Genomic DNA, 19,056 nt, shown 5'->3' with positions numbered 1-19,056 from the left:
AGGCGAAGGTGTGTGTTTCCAAACCTGACAATGAGAGTTCGATTCCTGGGCCCCACAGGATGGAAGGCGAGAACCCATTCTGTCTTCTGACCTCCACATGTGAGCTGTGGGGTGTGTGTGTGTGTGTGTGTGTCTATAACACACACACACACACACACACAATAACAGATGCAATTAAAAATTTAAAACTGTGAAGCTTCTGTGTTATAACTCTCTTGTTCTGTAAGAATTTCTGAATAAATTATTATAATATTCAGTCATGAGGGCCCTATAAAATCTATTCTAAGACCACTCAAATTTGCCAAATATGCAGTCGTTCTCTTAGAGAGAGCAAAATTTGCTTCTGAGATATCCACATACTTGTTGTGTTTCCAAATGCTTGCCTGTTTTCTATATTTAAGTTTTGACTGACAAATATTCTCATCATGCTGTGACCGCTATGACAACATTTTACATCAGAAACAGAGGGGATGATTTGGGGGAACAAAATGACCCTGTTACTGGGATCTTCCAGCTCCTAGCAGTTTAGAATGCCGATCACAGACGCAGATGCCCTCATGTCACAAGGCAGATGCTGCAGGCAGATGTGTTACAGCTGTTTGGGTGCAGTTTGGCTGTCGTCCTAACCCTCTGTGAATGCTCCCGTAATGACAGAGTCGGATACACAGTATCGAAATCCCTATCTGTAACTTCCAGGTGCCAAACGTTGATCTGAGAATCATCTGTAGGTAAACAAGTTTCATAGCCGCTGTTAACAGAACTTGGGTTGATACTGTATGCATCAGCAGTGGTAAGTGGTCTTCGTAGACTGGCCTCGTCCAGCAGGTCCACAGCTTAAAGCTGGGCACTTGCAGCTGTGGTAGGACCTCTCAGACTGCCATGTCCCTCCCTCAAGTTGTATCTTCAATTCCTTTGTCACTGAGTTTCCATATTGTATTGTTTTGTCAGTGGTACCAGTTAAAATCTGAGCATCATTGGGGGGAGGTAATCCCCCTCAGGAACAGTCATAGGGGAGGGGAATAATGGGAAAATGGGGGGGGGGGAGGGAGGAATGGGAGGATACAAGGGATGGGATAAACATTGAGATGTAACAAGAATAAATTAATAAAAAAATAATATATAGTCTTTTTATGAATGTATGAAATTTGAGAATTTCAGGAGATGTGTTTTGACTACATGCACTCCCTACCCCACCCCTAAGTCTTCCCAGAACCACCCCTACCACTGCACTCCTTGTCTTTTCTGTTTTTCTTTAATTACTACTGTTATATGTACACATGCATATAAAAGTATAAATACAACCTACTGTATCCATTTAATGTTGCTCATATTTATATTTTTAGAGCTGACCACTTGGGATAGAACAGCCCCATTGGGAGGTGGGTGACTATATAATATTCTTGGTCTTTTCTATTTCTGAACTTCTCAAGTAGTCAGATTCTGGTTCGGGGGTTTGTTCTGGTCTGTATACGTGGTCTCCTTGGCTATGAGACTGCATTTTCTCCTGCTAGTATCGGAAGGTGATGACTCCACCCTCCTTATGTCCTATTGTAAGCAATTATCCAGGATAATTAAATTCGACATAGAAAATCCATCTGCTTCAACTATATCAGCATCTGCTGCTCCTTTCACCCAAGGGGGGGTGGGGAAGCACTGAGTAAGCACACCCCCCCTCTAGCTCCCACAGCGTGGAAGCGGTGTGGTGTTGGCAGTGGCAGGAATGCACATGTGCCTCCATTGCATTTTAACTTGTAAACCTTCTTCAGTCTCAGTGTAAAATATATTTCTGTACACAGCACAGAACACTGAAAGCATAGGACAAATAGAAACTAAACGAGGGAAGATCTGCAAAAGAGCCAGCAGACCCTAGTTTCACCTTGTAACGGCAGTGCCTTTGGGGGAAAAAAAAAATCAACTCTAAGTTTCTTCTATAAAATGAGAAAATATAGACACCTCATCGAATGAAATAGAGCTGTGTGTATGAAGTCTCTCTCATTGGCCAGGGGAGCTAGGCTAGACTGATCCTTGCAGAAATGGGTTCATTAGGGATATCGGTAGGAAAACATGTCTAATTTAGAGTAGTTGCACATGGCTACATACAAAAACACTGGGTTATATGTGTGTATTCCTCTGTCTTTTCAGCTAAGAGTTTCTAGCAGAATGACATGCTAGCAACAACGAGCACATGAGTATGGGGTCTCGGTCCCAGGCCTCTTAGACAAATGGCTCCCTCCAGGGCTGGGACAGGAAATGTGCCAGATGATTCTGAACTGTGTCACAGCATTAAAGAAATAAGGAATTATTGAAAGCAATTGTTGAAAGGCACTGGTGGACATGGTCAAAGGAAGACACAGACCAAAAGAGTTGACCGTGACCAATGATGGAACAACTTGAGCAATAAGATGAATACCATAGCATCTGGGCCTATGTTGATATAAAAATATACATGGCTAACCTGAGAACAATCTCTCACTCAGAATTCCAAACATGTGATACAGAGACTATACCTTATAGGGAGGGGAGCTTACTTCCCACTCCTTTCGCACGGTGACTTTGGTCCAAAGACTATATACAGTATTGAAAGAGCAAAGAAGACACAGTAGGAAAGGCGCCCAAGCACGGCTCCGGGCGGGCGTTTGCAGATGGCACCAAGAGCTATCCGTGACACGATGAGAATAGCACCTTTATGATCTTTCTCCAACAACCTTTGAACTGTCTAATTTGTCTAATCATGGCAAAACAATCAAACAGATCCTCACAAAAGCTGTATAATATCCCTGACTGGTCATCTTCAAAATGCCATGGTAATAAAAAGCAAAATAAAACAAGACAAAAAAAAATTGAGAAAATGTTCAAGCCAAAGAGGCCCAAAAAGTCAATATAATTTAGATGCTGGACAAGTTTATGAGACAGAAAATGACATTAAGCAAGCAAACAAACAAGGGAAAAAACCCACAAGGAAACACAACCATACTGCCAACCTATCAATAATATTCCTGCTGGCTCATTAACTGTAATAACATGCCATGGGAAAGTTTGAGTTAACAACAGTCTGGTTCTGTGTGAGAACTCTGTACTATTCTATGCTCAGTTCCTATTATTATTATTATTATTATTATTATTATTATTATTTGTTTTTTGAGACAGGGTCTCTCTGTGTTAGCCTTGGCTGTCCTGGACTCGCTTTGTAGACCAGGCTGACTTTGAACTCACAGCGATCCGCCTGCCTCTGCCTCCTTGGTTCCAATTTAAAATTCAATTTTTATGCAACATTTTGTTAGTTATTTGGGAATTTTGTACAACGCACTGCATCACCCTCACTTTCCATTCCTCCCAGGTCTGCCCTCCCACCTTTGTGAGGTCCGCCCTCAAAAAAAACCCACCAAGTCCAATCTGTGTTATCCATATTCTCACTGGAGATGGCCAACCTCCCAATGGCCAGCACCTTATAGGAAACTGAGTCAGTCCTTCCCCACCCTCCTGCCAGAAGCCATCAACTGGGAAGAGCTACACTTTCATTAAAATTCAATTTTAAAAATGCCATTTATGATGCCTAGTATGTGAAGACATTCAACAAATGATCACTATGGTTATTGTTATCATTAGTAATAAAGTGACATATTTTCAGGTAATATTAGTTCGCAGCCACAAGCATAATCCTATTTAATCTCCCTGTTTTAAATGGGAGACATTATATCATAGAAAAGTACGTAAGATTTAAAGATGGGGCCTGGAGAGATGGCTCGGTGGTTAAGAGCACTGCCTGCTCTTCCAAAGGACCCGGGTTCAATTCCCAGCACCCACATGGCAGCTCACAATTGTCTGTAACTCCAAGATCTGACACCCTCACACCAACGCACATAAATTTAAATTAAATAAAATATTTTTTAAAAGATTTAGAGAGAGGCTGGAGAGATGGCCCAACAGTTAAGCAGTGCTTTTTGCTCTCATAGAGTAAACAGGTTCTGTTCCCAGCACCCACTTAGGAGCTTACACCCATCTGTAGGTCCAGTGCAAGGGGATCCAATGCCGTCTTCTGGCCTCTGTGGCCAGGAGCACCAAGCACACACACAATGCACATACATACATGCAAATGCCTGGCTCTGAGTCTTTAGATAACTTCTTTAGCTCTCTGTTGTGGTAGACACATGAAGCATCCCCCAAAGGCTTATGTACTGACAGCTTGGTCCCCAACTGTGGTGCTATTGAGAGCTGTTTGGATCATGAGGGCTGCGCTTGTTAGTCTTTTTGGTTTTGTTTTTGCTTTTGCCTTTGAGGAAAGGGAACCTAACTGAGAAAACGCTTCTACAAGAGTGGCCCAGAGGCCTATCTGTGGATGCATTTTCTTGATTAATGATTGATATGGGACGGTCCCACTATGGGCTGGGCCACTGGACAGGTAGTCATGGTTTGTATAAAAAAGTAAGCTGAGCAAGTTAGGCAGTAGCAAGCCAGAAAGTAGCATTCCTCCATGGCTCCTGCCTCAGCTCCTGACTTGGCTTTCCTCAAGGACAGACAGATCAAGACACGCAAGCCAAACAAATCCTTTTGTCCCCCAGTTGCTTTTATCAGCGCAATGGAAAGCAGACTACGGTAACGACACTAACTTCATCCATGGATTTATCCATTAGTAAGTTCTTACAAGGGAAGCTGTTGGAGGAAGTAGTTTTCTAAGGATGTGCTCTTGAAGAATATATCATTTCCTGATCATTCCTAATTTCCTATCTGCTTCCTGGCTGTAAACGAGGTGAACAGCTTTGTTTCACCATATGCTTCCTGCCATGGCGTCCTGTCTCAACACAAGCCCACACCACCGGGGGGGGGGGGCCAATTGACAATGGACTAAAACCTCTGAAGCTGAGCCAAAATTAATCTTTCCTCCCTTACGCCATTTCTCTCGGTGTTTTGTCACAGTGACAAATTGCTTTCTAATACGGAAAATCGGCACTAAAAAGTGGGGGCGTGGCTGTGACCTGTCCCGACCGTGTGGTTCAGATGCCTTTGGACAGATCTGTGAGATGAATTTTGGAAATGTTCAGAGATGTTTACAGTACCATAAGTGAAGCTTCCTGGGTGACTCTGGTGTGAGCTCAGAAGGCCAAAATGCTCATGAGGTGTAGGCAATGAGGCGCTGAGTGGAAGTGAGGACTCTGTTAGGAATGGGAGGAGGGACTAATCATGTTACAGTCTGGTCAAGAAAGTGTCCACTAGCAGGCTACCAAGAAGAGACTTGATACCCTATGAGCATATACAGGGGGAGGTAGTCCCCCTCAGTCACAGTCACAGGGGAGGGGAGTAAGGGGAAAACGGGAGGGAGGGAGGAATGGGAGGATACAAGGGATGGGATAACCATTGAGATGTAATATGAATAAATTAATAAAATATATTTAAAAAAGAAAGAAAGTGTCCACGTTTTGCTCATGGCCTGAGAATTTTTTAGGACATTGGGTTTAACTACTTAACTGGTAAAGAAAATGTCAAGGTAGCATAGCATTCAGGATTTGGCATGGCTTAATTTTTTTTTTTTTTAAGATTCATTTATTATTTATACAGTATTCTGCCCACACGTGTGCCTGCCCACCACAAGAAGGCACCAGATCTCATTACAGGTGGTTGTGAGCCACCACGTGGTTGCTGGGAATCGAACTCAGGACCTTCAGAAGAACAGATGGTGCTCTTAACCTCTGAGCCATCTCTCCAGACCATGGCTTAATTCTTTTACTTACTTCTTTTAGCCAGATTTACAGGGAGAATCAGGAACAAAAAGCAGAGTGGGTAGACTTTAAAACTTGCTGTTTGCCCCAAAAAGGCAAGCATAAAAAGATAGGCCAGGGAAGGTAGAATTTTTATAGGTCAACACCACTAAAACAGGTCACATACTTTGTAGTGGAACCCTAAGTAAGACGCCTGGAAGTCATCTTAGGAACCGCTTGGGCCTCGTTCATCACAGGCACAGAAGTACAAGTATGTAAAACTCACTTGAAAGATGCTGGTTTTAGAAGAACGCTCCCAAGCACCCTCCTCACATGGCGATGCCGAGCAACATGTGTCCCCACATCCAGCTGTGTAGACACTCAGGCCACAGCAACCTCGGCTACAAGGGATTTTTATCTACTGTTTGACTTAGCAGCAGACCTTGGTGTCGTCCACGTGATGTCAACTGTGCAGGCAGAATATGAGAGTTGTGGCTTGCAGAGGCTTCCACCAAGAGTCCAAAGATGGGCCTTGGATGCGAGGAGTTGTGTGACGTGGTTGGAACACCTGTGGGCAGCACTTGAGATGGGAATGCACAAATCTATGAAGAGTAAAAATAAACCTGAATGGAGACCCCAAGAAATCTGAGGTGCCAAGATGATGGAATGGTCACAGGCAACAATGAGAGTCAGCTAAAATAATAATAATAATAATAATAATAATAATAATAATAATAATAATAATAATAATAATAATAGTAATAAAAATAGTAAAGCAGAGGGCATGCAAAAGACAGTCAATAAGGCCTTAGTGGTGGGGCTGCCCCAACCCTAGGGGAGTTGTGTGAGGTGGAGCTACCAAATTTAATGTTTACCTTTCTTGGTTCAGTCTTACTTTATTTGACTCTGCCATGGTAGTCTCCTATGCATTCCTTTTGAAATGGTAATGTTTACTCTATGTCCGTCTCATCGTTGCTTATGTATGTAACTTTTTGCTTCGCTTTGTTTTGTTTTACAGAGGATCACGTCTAAAAGTTTGGGGTCTGAGAGGAGACTTTGAACTTGGAACTTTAGAAGTACTAGAACTGAAAGCTCTTGGAGTTGAACTAAATATAGTTTGCATTATGGAGAGAGAGATGGCAAGATGTGGGGTCCAAGAGTGGAATGTCACCGTTTAGATGTGAAGCTTCCCCTCCCCCAAGCCCCGCACACCTTGTATCTAGACTCCTATGCTGAAGGCTTGGCCTCCAGATAGTAGTGCTATTGGGAAGGGAGGACTGGATGGATCCTTCTTAGAGGGGAGAGCAGAGTTGGAGGAAGTAGGTCTCTGGGGGGTGTGCATTTAAGGAATCTATCATGCCCATGACTGCCTTTTTTTCCTCTCTGCTTTCTGGTCCAATAAAAATAAAACAAATAAAAATCTTTGTTTTGTCACATGCTCCCCGCCATGGTTTTGTCTGCGTTGAATAAAGGCAGTAAGAGAGTAAATTATCATAAAATAAGTAAAACTATATAATACAAAAACAGTAATAAAACTGACCTAAGGTAGATCTAGTTTTGTTTTGTTTTGTTTTTGTTGGATTTTCAAGACAGGGTTTCTCTGTGTTAGCCTTGGCTGTCCTGGACTCGCTTTGTAGAGCAGGTTGGCCTTGAACTCACAGCGATCCGCCTGCTTCTGCCTCCCAAGTGCTGGGATTAAAGGTGTGCGCCGCCACCATGCTAAGTTTATCTTTGTTATATGTATATTAGTATTTTGTCTGCATGGAGGTATGTCTGTAGTATGTAGACCACATGCATGAAACCCACAAAAGCCGGAAGAAGACATTGGGTACCCTGGAACTGGAGCTACAGGGAGTTGTGAGCCATTCTATGGGTGCTAAGAACTGAATCCAGGTCCTCTGCAGGAACGGCCAGTGTTCTTAACTGCTGAGCCCTCTTTTATTAACACCACTTACCAGTAATTTAAAAATTTAACAGTGACAAAAATATGCATCTCCCAAGATATTTTGTTGGTCTAAGCTTTAGGCAATTGTGCGATTGCACCATGAGCTGTAACATTACATACATAAACTTCCAATTAGCCCCCTTTTATTATTTAAACAATATATTCTCCATAGAAATAATTGAGTCAGGCTCCAATGCAATCCTACCAAGCTGCACATTTGTTTTGAGTAAGTTCGTAATGGTTCAGAATTGTCTGCTTTCATTACAGACACTTTAATCCTCCGTCTCTAATGACTATGGGGCCATATATTTCTACACTTGAATAGTAAACTTGATACAAATAATAACAATAGACATAATGAAGAAGAAACAGAACTTCAGTTACTTTAATTTTATCATTTCTATGAACATATAAATTTATTTGTGTTTAGAAGTTGAAATTTAAGACAGGGTAGGGGGGTGTAGCTCAGTGGTAGTGTCCTTGCTTTGTAAACAAGATGCCTTGGGTTTTATCTGCCGCCCTATAAATAAGTAAGAAGATAAAAATCAAACAAGAGATGGGTGCAGGCTGCTACAATGAATACTAAAGAAACAAAGGCCTTGTAAGCCTAGCAGGCCAGGGAAGAAACGTAAAAATTTGAGGAGCCTGAACGCTATAGCACATCTCTGTCTCAGAAAGAGACAAACGGAGGTTGGAGAAATCGCCCAGTGTGGGAAGAGCACTGCCTGCCCCTTCAAGTTGGTTCCAACACTCAACTCAGGCGCCTCACCACTGCCTCTAAGTCCAGATCCAAGGGATTTGGTACCCCTTTCCTGCCTCCATGGGCAATGCCCACATCCATGCATACATATACCCAGACACACATATACACATGAGAAAAAATAATAAAGGAAAAAGGTGTGTAATTTCTTTTCAAAGAATTTAATATAATTGACATAGAATGAGTTGAACATAATGAATGGTACAATTTGATAGTTTCCAACATGTGAATAAACATGAAAATACCAACTAAGACAATATTTGTTATCTTTAATTTTTTTTCTTTGTAATCCTTTTAATATCCTGCCACCGTCCTTCATTATTGGGTGACCATTGATATATTTCATAAAAGCAAAGATTATTGAGGTTTAAAAAATCTTCTATAATTTTATATTATTAATAATAAAGCATATACTCCTCCCTGAATTAATTTACTTAGTGAAATTAATCTGGACTGCTGCATCTAAATCCATGAATATTCATGAACAACTTATCATATTGACAGATGCTTTTGTTTTTCTTGTGTAAAAACCCAATACTCATCAGTTATGATGATACAGACCTTTAGTCCCAACACTGACAATCTTTTTTTAAGTTTAATTTTAATTTTATTAATTTATTCAGATTACAACTCAATTGTTATCCCATCACTTGTATCCTCCCATTCCTCCCTTCCTCCCACTTTCACTCTATTCCCCTCCCCTAGGTCTAAGATCAAGGGAGACCTCCTCCCCCACTATATGGTCATAGGCTATCAAGTCTCATCTTGGTAGCTTGCTTATTCTTTCTTTGAGTGCCACCAGGCCTCCTCACCAAGGGGAGGTGGTCAAATATGGAGCACCAGAGTTCATGTCAGAGTCAGTCCCCATGCTCCACATAACTGTGGAGAATGTCCTGTCCATTGGGTAGATCAGAGTAGGGATTTGATGTTTAATACTGTACTGTCCTTGGTTAGTGCAATAGTTTGAGCAGATCCCCCTGGGTCCCGATCTACTCATCACGATGTTCTTCTTGTAGGTACCTAGGACCCCCTGGGTCCTTCTATTTCCCCATCTCCTAACATACAATCTTTTTTAAAAAAGATTTTATTTATTTATTATTTATACAATGTTCTGCCTGCATGTATACCTGCATGCCAGAAAAGAGCACCAGATCTCATTACAGATGGTTGTGAGCCACCATTTGGTTGCTGGGAATTGAACTCAGGACCTTTGGAAGAGCAGATGGTGCTCTTAACCTCTGAGCTATTTCTTCAGCCCTTAACATACAATCTTAATAGGTATGAAAACACTCAATTTTTAGATCTTAGAAATTAGATATTACTTGCTCCAAGTTTATCTTTTGAAAGACTCCTATTTGTAGTTACGACGTGTCACTTGAAAGAAACTCTACAAGATTAAAATTAATACAAGTTTTCCAGTTAATGGTAAAGATAGGTTGATAAACCAGGCTGTGCTCTCGATTAAATATAAAGTGTGAAGACCAAGTTTTGTAAATTCACTTAAAAATATCTAGAAGTTTGGGGCTGGAAAGATGGCTCAGCGGTTAAGAGCACTGAGCTGCTTTTCCAGAAGACTTGGGTTAGATTTCCAACACCCACACGGTGGCTCACAACTGTCTCTAACTCTAGTTCCAGGGGATCCAATGTCCTCTTCTGGCTTCCACAGGCACTATACTCATGTGGTGCATAGACATACATGCTGACAAAATATCCATACACATAAAATAAATAAACAAGCAAACAAAACAAAATCTAGAAGTTAAGGCTCAAAAAACCCAAAGGTTACTACAGCAAACCAATGTGTGAACTTCCATTTCTTTTTTAAAAAGTTTTATATGTGTGGGTGCTTTGCTTTCATTAATGTCCATGTTGCGTTTGTATGCCCGCTGCCCCTGGAGGCTAGAAAAGGGTGACAAGTCCCTTTGAACTGGAGTTGCAAACAGTTGTGAGCCACTACAGAATGCTTGAAATCAAACCCAAGTCCTCTGAAAGAACAGCTCTTAATCCTCTGATCCATCTCCAACCTCTAAGTTTTTTTTTCTTATTTAAAAAATAATTATTAAAAGGTTAATTCATTATTTTTCTTGTTTTTAACATAAGAGATATTGTTAGAGATAAATGCTATTTATAATACATAGATATTCTTTACAATAAAGAATATGGTTACCTGCTAATTATGACTATGAATTCCCTTTCTGATTTTAAGAGAAGTGCATTCACAAAATGACTCAACCCTGGTGTTGCAGCTACTGCATTCACTACTGCCTGTAATAACGACAACTTAGTTGTATATGTAATGTGTGCGTGTGGGTGAGTGAAGTCAGAGGGCAAGCTTGGGCGTGAGTCCTTGCTTTCCAGCTTATTTTGAGACAGGACCACTTTGCTGCTCATCACTGGAAACACCAGGCTCGCTGCCTGGGTGGGTCTTCATTTTCTTCTTTTCTGCACTGAGATTGCAAAGGCATTGCTTGCTACAACCAGCCTTGTGTGGGTTCTGGGGATTTGAGCTCGGGCCTCAAGCTTGTATAGAAAGCACGTTACACATCGAGCCATCTTCCCAACACAACAACTTAAATAAGGACAATTAAAACTCATCTCTGGGGTTTAGGGGCATAGTTCAGTGATAGAGCACTTGCTTGCTATGAATAAGCCCTTGGCTCTGACCCTAAGCAACACAAAGACACACACACTGGGAGTTGTAAAATCTGGACAGTACATTTTTAAAAATGAAAGATTTGGGGCCAGTGGGATGGCCCAGGGGGTAAAGGCTAATGACCTGAGTTTAATCCTGAGGACATAGAGAAATCCAATTTCCAAAAATTGTCTTCTGACTTCCACATATGCACCATAAGAGTGACTGTGCGTACACACACACACACACACACACACACACACACACACACACACACACACACCAGATAAAAATTAAAATAAAAACCAAGGCCCAATCATATGCTGCTTATAAGAATCTAATTTCACCAGTAAGTACACATAAACTGAAAGTAAAGTATGGGGAAAAAACACAATATTTCGGCAGACACAGTGGCGCACACCTGTAACCCTAACACTCAGGAAGGCAGAAGTGGATGGACCTCTGTGAGTTCGAAGCCAGCCTGGTCTCAAAGCAAATCCAGGACATCCAAGGCTACACAGAGAGAAACCCTATCTCAAGAAACCAAAAATCAAAAACAAAAACAAGATATTTCACTACAAATGAAAACTGATGTGATCAGAACTATTACAATCACATTGTATAAAAATAGACAGAGTGGGAAACTGAAAAAAAAATAAACAAAGGAGATCAGTATATAATGGCAAAAGGACACATACAGTATTGAATATAGGATATAATCCCATACCAGAACAAATATATAAAGCAAATGCTATCATATCAAAAAGCAGAAATAGACACAAATGCAGTAAGTGGGACTTCAATGCTCTACGTGGAACAATAAAACTCATCTAGGTAAGAAAGCTAACAGAGAGCCACTGGAGTTAAATGACATTACAATCTAAATGGCTCCAACAGACACTTATGGAACACTCTCTTATCCAACAGCTACAGAAAGCACAGCCTGGTCCTCCTTGACTCGTTAGGCCTTCTCCAGGACAGACTGTATGTTAGGCAATAAAACAAGTCTCAATAAGTGGTACAAAAACAGACCATAACATGTATCTTCTCGGACTAGCCACAAAATAAAGGCAGCTAAACAATAATAACAATGAGAATTATACAAAAGCATGCAAAGCAAACAAAATGCATCTGAACAAACAATGCACCAAGGAAGACATTGAAAGGAAAGTAAAACTTCCAAAGAACAAACGAAATTGAAAACAATTATGGTTTCGGTGGGGAATGCCCCCCTCAATGGGCTCGTGTGTTTGAACACTTGGTTCTCAGCAGATGGTGCTTTAAGGAAGGTTATAGAACCTTTCAGAGGTGAGGTCTAGCTGGAGGAAGTGTGTGTGTGTGGGGGGGGGGGGGGGATCCTGGGAACCCACTTGGCAGAAGAACAGCATGACCTTCTGTTTATTAGTCCTCTGTCTCTCACGCATGCTGCCGCTAGTTTTTAAACTCTATTTTATTTGGGATATTGAAGCCTCTACCTCCCTTCCACCAACCCCTTACCCTGTATTCTTTCTGTAGGTTCTTCTAGATGCCCCGAGAGTGTGCTCAACCCATCAAGCAATCACAGCCCAGCATCAGAGGAGGAAAGGAGAAAGGGAGGAGAAGTCAGGGACTCCAAGAGACTGACAGTGTAAGGAAATGGGAACGTTTCTAAAGAAAAGTAGAGTGAAAGAATGAGTAGTGCAGTGTGAACTACAGAACCACCAGGGCCCCACTGGAGACTAGGGATCCTAAATTTAAAGCGAAAGTGGGGATATGTTTATGAGCCACGCTTAGAGTTTAATGAGAAACGAATTTAACTAGTTTTGCCATAGGAGTACAAAGCAGAGAAAAAGAGAAGAGTTCGTGTGGCAGTGAGTCAATTCTAGCCATTGGCTATGGAGTTTAAGTTGGCTAAGGACGCCACAGAGTTATCACAAGCAGCATGAAAGACACATCTCAGCAGGACTAAGAGAACTGCTGATGCTCCAAGTTGGCTCTGTTCGGTGCTTCCACTGGGATGGTCCTCAGCGAGAGACAGGAGATGGCGGAGAGGCCTGTCTACAGCTAAGACAAGATGCAAGCTGTGAGAAGAGCAAAAAGGGTCAGAGGTGAGTGAGAAACAAGACTCAGAGGGCTGTGAACTGTGTTTGTCTCTAATTTTAGACAAGGTCTCATGTAGCCCGGGCTGCCCTCAAATTCACCCTGTAGCCAAGGATGACCTCAAATTTCTGATGCCCGACACTCGCCTCCTCCTCTTAAATCCTGAGATTACAGGTGTATCTCATCATTTCTGACTTAAGGGTTTTGTCTAACAGGGATAAATATTTCATGACAAAATTATTTCCAAAGATCCCAAGGAATATTTTAGTGGTAAAGTCATACAAAAGAAGTCTTATCAAAACAGAGTTCTGTGCTGTCCTTGACGTCTGTGGAAGTTTTAGTATTTATTAAATGTGAAGGCAATATGCTTAGACAACACACACACACACACACACACACACACACACACACACACACGCTGTGATCAAATTATTGCAGTTTGTTTTTGTTTCCCACTACTGTCCTACTGTAGTGAGAATTTTGTTATTTTGGTTTATTTTTTAAAAACACAGAAATATTATGAAAACGTGTTTCATTTTAATCCCAGGTGTGGTGATATGAGGCTGCTTCACAACAGGTGGTTATGATTTACCTCATGCTCTAGCAGGGGCATGTTTCTTCCAGCCACTGATAGTGTCTGGGAACTTTTTAGAGGATAGGTAAATGACAGGGTCCCCAGAGGTGGTGCTGCTGCTGTTGGCTGCTTGGTGGTTGGGCGCTGTTGGTTGCTGTTTGTCAAGTTGCCACAAAGAAACGAGAAGAAGAAATTGGCTATCCTGACACTGAAGCCCAAACATGCCCCCAAGGAGCTGGACACCCCTCGTCAGCAGGAAGTAATTTATTGATAGCTTCGCTCTCCTTTCCCCCCTCTCCTATCCAGTGCTATGGAGTTAATAGGGATGGAGAAGGGTGAAAGAGAGAAAAAGGAACCCACAAAGTAGCAAATGTTGGCTAGACCCTACAATGATGTTTTCTTTCTTTCTTTTTATTTTTTGTTTTGTTGTTGATCTTTGTTTCCTGAGACAGAGTTTCTTTGTGTAGCCCTGGATGTCCTGAAACTAGCTCTGTAGACCAGGATGGCCTTGAACTCACAGTGGGATTAAAGTCATGTTCCATCAGTGCTGTGAAGATGTTTTTGCTTGAGAGGGACTTCACAAAGGAAGGGAAAGAAAAGGAAGGGAAAGGAAGGGAAGGGAAGGGAAGGGAAGGGAAGGGGGAAAAAGGTTTGACATGTATGGATTCTCAGAAACTAAGCTTCCTTAAAGTTTGGTTTTTTTTTTTGTTTTGTTTTGTTTTGTTTTTTAATGTTAAAGGAAGTTGTAATTAGAATTTGAGAGAGGCACTGAGGATTACAGAGAGTGATGTCCAGGTGGGACCCTCGCTGCCCCAATAGACCATCGCCAATATAGGTCCATGAGGGCGAATGGAGCAGGGGCGATCGCTGGGCATTTGCAAGCCTCACAAGTAAGGACAGAAAGGAAGGCACTCCAGAATCAGCTTCGGAAAGGCAGATCAATTTTACCCAAAGTGAAGGGCAATAATATAGAACTTTGGGAAGGGAGTATGAGTGTCCAGGGTGAGGAAAGGTCATTGGCTAAAGGGCTAAGGAACTGAGATGCCTTCTTAGCATGCGGAGGAATCCCGAGTGCTTGCTGAATAGGTTCTTATGGGGACCCACAGATTCTCTAAGGGCTACGTGAAATTCCTAGGGTAATGGGTGTGGGTTCGGGATCCCCCCAGGCAGAGAAGAGGAAGCCTTGCTGACAAAGGGAGCCTGCCATTTTATATCGAGCTCAGGGCTTTCCACTAATGTAGGACTTTGACCTTAGCAGCAGGGTTTCCGGGCATCCGGGAATCAGAAGGGGTATCACGCTACAGACTTGCTTTGTTGAAAATGGAACCCAACTGTGTGATTACCATGGAGAAGAACAACCCCCACCCACCCACCCTCCAAAACAGACTCTGTGTCAATCAAGTGCACCTGGCTCTCCTACTTTCCCTTCTGTTCCAAAGCCAATCAGCTTTGTGAATGAGAGAGAACTGGCAAAGTTTAAAAAAAAAAAAAAAAAAAAGTCAATTATCTGACTTCCACTACCAAAGACTTCTACACGCGAATCAGGCCAACCTGGGTGGAAGAGAAGATTAAAGTGTATAGGCTTTTTAAGTAGCAGTGTTTGTTATCATTAAGAATAAGATGTAAAAAAAAAAAAAGAATAAGATGTCACACAATTGATGTGATATAGAGAGATTTATTTGAGGAAAGGGAAGGGGAGAGGAGTTAGGGTCTGAGTGGGCCATGAGGGCAAACAGACAGAGACAGACAGTGGGGGGGAGGGGGGGCTTAGAATGCACGAGGGAGAGACGAGGTGGCAGGTTTGACATTTTATATCTGCTGCCTCTGGCACACACCTAGTGGTGGCCAGCAGATGATGATGTCAGAGGTTGCTAAGCAACCTAGAGGAAGATCAGCTCTGGATCAGCTTGTGAACTAACAATGTTGAGACTCATCTGTCTTAGTTTTAAAAGCGATGCACCACCTCACTTAAATAAGAGTTTTTGTTTTTAGTTGTATTTGTGGGAGTTGTATTCAGATATGCGGAAATACGCATGTGTGTTTGCGTATGCGTGAATATGCATGTGTGTTTCGTTATTTGTGAATATGTATGTACGGGCGGTCACTGGGTGACTTTCTTCCATTTTTCTCCACTTTATTTTGGGTGGGTGGGTCTCACACTCAAGCTGAAGCTTATTGACTAAGCTGGGCAGGACACCCAATGAGGTCCAGAGAGTCTCCTTCCTGATCCCTACGAGAGCATTGGGGTCACAGCACCTAGCTTTTTACATGGCTCCTGGGTCTCCAAACACAGGTCCTCAAGTTTGCTCAGTTTATAGACCGAGTGAGCATCTAGCCCTCTGAAGGATTCTTTCAATAACTAAACACGGTTGTAAAGCTATGGAATCTGCCCGAGACAGCAGTTAGAGGAGAGGAATAAAAATTGGACAGAACAACTTTGACTCAAGAGAAGAATGAAGTAGCCTGGTCTACAAAGTGAGTCCGGAACAGCCAAGGCTACACAGAGAGACCCTGTCTCAAACACACACACACACACACACACACACACACACACACACACACACACACGAAGGAGGAGGAGGAGGAGGAGGAGGAGGAGGAGGAGGAGGAGGAGGAGGAGGAATGAAATTACTTTCTGTAGCATTGTCCTGGGCCCGGCTTGTCCTGGGAAAAGGTGATGATTGCATGGGTGAAAACAGTATCATCAGTAAAAACAAGGAAAGGGTCTATGAGAGCTAAGTGGAAAAAAAAAAAAAACCTCAGGAGCTAAAATGGAAAAGGATCCCTTGAGCAGGACCTATAAAAACATTGTATAGTTTGGAGGTAGAATGAGAAAAGCAGAGCAGATCAAGTGAGAGGGCAGAAAGATAGTCTACTAATTATGTTTTCATTGTGATTTCTTCATCTAAAATATTCAGTATATATGTGTTCAGAGGGTTACAGGCACTAAAGTGCACATGTGGAGGTCATAGGACAACCTGGGCGAGTTGGCTCTCTTCTTTTATCCTGTGGGTCCTGGGATCACATCCAGATCAGCAGGCTTGGAAGCAAGTGCCTTCACCTGCTGAGCTATCATGACAGGCCCTTAGAAAACAAACCTTAGGTGAAAGCTGAAGTAGTAAGCAACAGAATGGAAAAACGGAAGCAAAGCAGGAGAAAATGGTAACAAATGAAATGTAGGGTATTTCTAAACTGGCCGTTACATTGAGATACCAGAAGAACTAAAATTGGATTTCAGGGTAACTGGGGCAAAGGTTAAGAATTAGGCCTACAGGAGATAATCTGGCCAGCTGCAAAGAGCAGCTCCCACTAGAGATAGCGTCGCCTCGTGACTGACCCAAAGGGTCCCACCGGAGATAGAGTTGATAAGAGACCCAGTGTTATGGCCACATTCCTTCCTGCCCACCAGATATAGGGTTAATAAGAAACCAGACACCTCCCTGGACAAAATAGCGAACAAAGAGAACAAAGAAAGCTAAGCCATGGGCGGTCTTGGAGCCTTTTTCTGTCACTTTAGACATTAGACCTCCTTATGTTACTCAACCAATAGATGCTTGCCAGGCTAGGGCTCCCCGGCTTTGGGGCGCTGGGAGGGATAGGAACCTATGAATTCATCCTCAGTTCAGAGATCGAGGCTCTTTCTGGATACCACTGTGTTGCATGTGTATTGCATCAGTATCGAGTCCTGGTGGTCTTTTGGGGGGCGGTCTCGTGATCTGGGTACAGCAAAGTTAAAACTCTCACAGTTAAACTCAGAAACTGATCCACAGAGAACATCCACAGGCTCTACAGGGACATTATGCTCCAGAAAATTCCAGAGAATAGACAGGAAATCTATTAATCCTCTCTCTCTCTCTCTCTCTCTCTCTCTCTCTCTCTCTCTCTCTCTCTCTCTCTCGCTCTCTCTTCCTCAATCCCTCCATTCCTCACTGTTATCCAAGTTTGCTTCTCACAGATTTAATTCTTAAATTTCCATCCATTTGGCCTCCTATTCTTCATCTAATTCTAAAATTTAAGACTCTAAGATTCAGTTGTAAAGCTGCTTGTTCCCATATAGTCTACAGAATTGGTCATTAAGGCGGTAGCTTATGCTGAGGGAATAGTGACACCAGGCTTAGAGTTCTGATGAAGAATCTGACAGTGATGCTGAGTGTCATGCACATTCCAAAATTTGCATCTGTGGTCCAGATACTCTTCTTGCACAGTCCACAAAATCAGCTCAGTCTCAAACCCTTTCTTTTTTGTTTTTCGAGACAGGGTTTCTCTGTGTAACCTTGGCTGGCCTGGGCTCACTTTGTAGACCAGGCTGGCCTCAAACTCACAAAGATCTACCTGCCTCTGCCTCCCGAGTGCTGGGATTACAGGCATGCACCACCACATCTGGCATAGAAACTCTTTCTTGAAAATATCAATACATATATACATACATACATACATACATACATACATACACACACACACATACATATGTCAATCTCACCATGCCTATAAGAATTGTGGATCTTATTTAGTGTGATATATTCATAGAAAAGTTCATAAAATTCATAGCATGGGAAAATATTTTCAATTCAAAATGATTACAAATGACCTGTTCTTGAGTTGGAGTGATGGTTCATGCATTAAAGACTAAGGACAGATGACCCATTATAGAATGACATATTAAAAGCTGCTTCAAATCAGTGAAAAGTAAGCAACCCATGTAAAAACAAAAACAAAAAACTCAGGTTTTACATCCATGGGGTCCAGTGGTGGCTGAGGTGGGACAGCAGAGGCAGTGAGACAGAGGGCCTAGGCCTGTTGGGGCTAGGAGCTGGATTCTTCCAGTGCTTCTCTCTGTACTTCAACTCTTAAGCTTTCATGCTATTTAGGGGTGCTGGTCTCCAAACTTTGAACTTTCTTAACTCTCAACTGTCAAGGATAGCTCTGGCTGCTGTAGTTTAACTCTTCAGCTCTCAGGCTGGTAGCTTTGCTATTCAGAAACTCTTATCTATGCTTTAACCATTAAACTCTCAGGCTGGTAGCCTTGCTCTTCAGGGCCACTGGTTGTGGTGAGAAGAAAGAAAGAGAAAAACACACATTCACAAAAACATAGGGAGGTCCCACAGATCATTCATAAATATATATAAAGACATAGACGATCAGACATATATTTGGTGGATGGTGAATGGAGGAAAACTCCAATCAAACAACAACAACTTTATTTCTGTCCTGGGTTTTTATAATGTATATGAAAAAAATTACCTCTTTCAAAAAATAGATAAAATCATTACATTAAAAAAGAGCTACAATAGGACTATTGATTTTAAGTTCTTTCATTAGAACTATACCTAACTAGATATTTTTATTATAAGTTTAAAGCAATGGTTTTATCTG

General features: G+C 42.0%; 1 pseudogene; it reads right to left on the bottom strand.

Annotated features, from left to right (window-relative positions):
• Positions 1-282: 282 nt before the first annotated feature.
• The window catches only part of LOC127211925 (serine/threonine-protein phosphatase 2A 55 kDa regulatory subunit B alpha isoform-like), a 37,750-nt pseudogene continuing 18,976 nt past the window's right edge, over positions 283-19,056 (bottom strand).

The sequence above is a fragment of the Acomys russatus genome, chromosome 29 (genome assembly GCF_903995435.1).
Source record: "Acomys russatus chromosome 29, mAcoRus1.1, whole genome shotgun sequence".
Lineage (NCBI taxonomy): Eukaryota > Metazoa > Chordata > Mammalia > Rodentia > Muridae > Acomys > Acomys russatus.
The sequence above is the reverse complement of the archived record's forward strand: the minus strand, read 5'-3'. Positions and strand labels throughout refer to the sequence as shown.